Genomic DNA, 2,618 nt, shown 5'->3' on the forward strand with positions numbered 1-2,618 from the left:
TGGCTGGCCAGGGCAGAGCTTGAGAGAGAGGAGGAGGCAAAAATGGAGACTTCATCAGGGGACAGGCTAGGCTGGTCTTGGCAGCTCCTGGTGCTGGGGACGGCAGAGCTGCGGTGTAGGACCCCCAGGGCACCCACCCGGCAGGAGGCTCAGGAGATGGTACACGTGGGGGTGGGGCCAGCAGCCCGCAGAGATGCACAGAGGACCTCTGACCCGCAGGGCCCCTGCTCCAAGTGCAGGCTCCACCTAGATATTCCTGCCTAGAAAAAAACAAGGAACGGGGGACAGGGAGTACCTGTGACACAGCTTCTGCCAGTGGCTGGAGCTCCTGGAATGAGCAGGAGCCACAAGGGATGTATTTAAGGACCTCCCTTCCCACCCACTTGGCCCTTGGAGTCCCTGCCCAGGAAGTTCACGTGACAAGACAAAAAACAATATTCAAATGTGGGGTGTAGCATGATCCGGACCTCCGCTCCCTCCAGCCTGGGTTTTGGGGATTAGGTCCCAGGTTGTCTGCTTTTGTTTTATTCTGAAATGCAAGAATGTGTGTGTGAAGGCTGGGGCAGGGCTCACAGCCAGTCTTCAAAAGGGGCCTCTGTCTTTGCCCTGGGCGTGGGGACCGCTGATTGATTCAACGTGGCATGCCGCACCTGCACACTTCCCAAGACTGGTTGCCAGATGCTGTTCTCCAAGTGCCCTGCCTACATAAAGTCGGCAGCGGGGCAGCTACAAGTCACCGTGCACGGGCCTGTCTTCATCCCCCAGCTCATGCACAGCTGCCAGGGCCCATGCAGGCAGAGCCCGGGGAGCTGCAGGCTGGGGGCTTTCCAAAGGGCTCTTCGCTGATGTGTGCATCTGCCCTCCTGTTGAATAGCAGAGAAGAGGCCTGAGTCCAGTGAGAACCGCCTGGAATCTCCCTCTGTGTGGTCACCCAGGAAACCGAGATGCTTGGGAAAGAAGGAATCTGCAAAGCCCCTTCTTCTGCTGTTCAACAGCTGTTTGCTGGGCTCCTGCTCTGCGCCTCGCCGTGGGAAAGGAGGCCGCCGTGGAGCGATGCATCTGGTCGCTTCTGCCTCCACCGCCAGTGCTGCAGCCTCCCCCTGCCAGGCGCCTCCACTGCCCCCACCCGCCTGCAGCCGCCCTCCTAGCATCCATGCGTCCCTGCCTCCCAAGGTCCCCAGCACGATGCCGCCAGCCCCTAACGATGTGTTCTTGCCCCCTTTCTCCATCCACCTGGAATGCCCTGAGCTGTATCGCCACCCACATGGCTCTGCTCAAATGTGACATCAAACAGCACCAAGCCCGGTCATCATCTGCCTCCTGCTCCAGAGCACCTGCATCCCTCTGACATGCTGGGTCTGCTTTTGTTTTATTCTGAAATGTAAGAATGTGTGTGTGAAGGCTTGGGGGCATGGGTGAGCTCCCTGCCTCCCTCCAGATGTCCCCAGGGCTGGGCACACTCACCCAGGGAATTCGGGAGGGGCAGAGGAGCCTGGGGCCTCAGACTCCCTGTGACCTGTCCTGTAGGGCTTCTGGCCTCTGCCTGCCCCCGCATCAGCCACATCTAACTTGGGAGCCCTTTGGGTCCTAGGGACACCTGGTGCACCTGGCTTGTTTCATGGAGGCCTTGAGAGGGGCCACCCAGAGCAGCGATCACACAGCCATTTGGTGGCGTGGCTGGGGTTAGGCTCTTCCTGCGCACTCTCTGTTGTCCTTGGCATGGATGCCCTGGCGGCCACCCCCAGGAGGCTCAGAAAAGGGACACATGAGGGTTGTAGGCACAACCTGGGGTGGGCTCTGTGTCTGTGGGTCTTGGGGCCACCTGGGCGCTGAGCCGGCTCCTCCTGCAGGTGCCAGCGGCATGGGGTCCTACCATGGCAGGAAGAGCTTCGAGACCTTCTCTCACCGCCGCTCGTGCCTGCTGCGGTCTCTGCTGAACGACGAGGTCTACAAAGCCAGATACCCCCCCAGCCCGGCCAAGGTGACAGCTGGGGATGGGGGGCTGCGGGAGACTGGGCTGCACAGAGCAAGCGCTTAGCCTGGGCCTCACTGCCCGCGTGTCCTTCCCATAGATGACCTGGCACTGAGGAGGGGCCACCCTGCTGGGCCCCCATGCTGAGCGCCGCTTCTGGAGCCTGGGCCCCAGCCCCCTGCTCCTCTGCCGACCCCAACTGGCCCCCGACCCCCAGGTGGACCTTGGGCCTCACCCCTCCGTGTCCCCAAACCTTGCTAGACACACAGAGACCAATAAAGTTCTGCAGCTCAGCGCATGGTGTGTGCGAAGCTCCTTCAGCCCTCACCCCTCCGGTCTAGCCCGGCCACTGTCCCTCGTCCTTTTAGACTTTAGGGTGTCAGCTCCATTTCTGGTGTGTCCAGCCAAGGAGAAACCAAGGAGGCTGAGCCTTGGTGACAAAGTGGCTCAGACACGGGAGGGCAGGGGTCGCTCCATGAGACGGTGCCGTGGTCAGCACAATCCCCCGGTGATTTCAGAGCCAGGGCAGAGCCGCCACCCGTGGTGCCCTCCACGGCCTTCTCAGGTAGCGGCTGGCCCGGGGCTCCCAAATGGGGCTGAGGAGACAGGACAGGCCGGTGAGGGCATCTAAGACAGCACGTGGGTC

At 61.5% G+C, this 2,618-nt stretch overlaps 1 long non-coding RNA gene and 1 pseudogene across 1 annotated transcript; one reads left to right on the plus strand and one right to left on the minus strand.

Annotated features, from left to right (window-relative positions):
- LOC103582782 overlaps nucleotides 1-458 on the minus strand; it is a 13,103-nt pseudogene extending 12,645 nt beyond the window's left edge.
- Nucleotides 459-1,507: 1,049 nt separating this feature from the next.
- LOC103582781 lies at nucleotides 1,508-2,265 on the plus strand. The gene is made up of 2 exons (XR_549784.1): nucleotides 1,508-1,981; nucleotides 2,073-2,265. It is a non-coding gene; the product is annotated as an uncharacterized LOC103582781 (long non-coding RNA).
- Nucleotides 2,266-2,618: the final 353 nt, after the last annotated feature.

The sequence above is a fragment of the Galeopterus variegatus genome, unplaced genomic scaffold, assembly GCF_000696425.1.
Source record: "Galeopterus variegatus unplaced genomic scaffold, G_variegatus-3.0.2 Scaffold17860, whole genome shotgun sequence".
In the NCBI taxonomy this organism is placed as follows: Eukaryota; Metazoa; Chordata; class Mammalia; order Dermoptera; family Cynocephalidae; genus Galeopterus; species Galeopterus variegatus.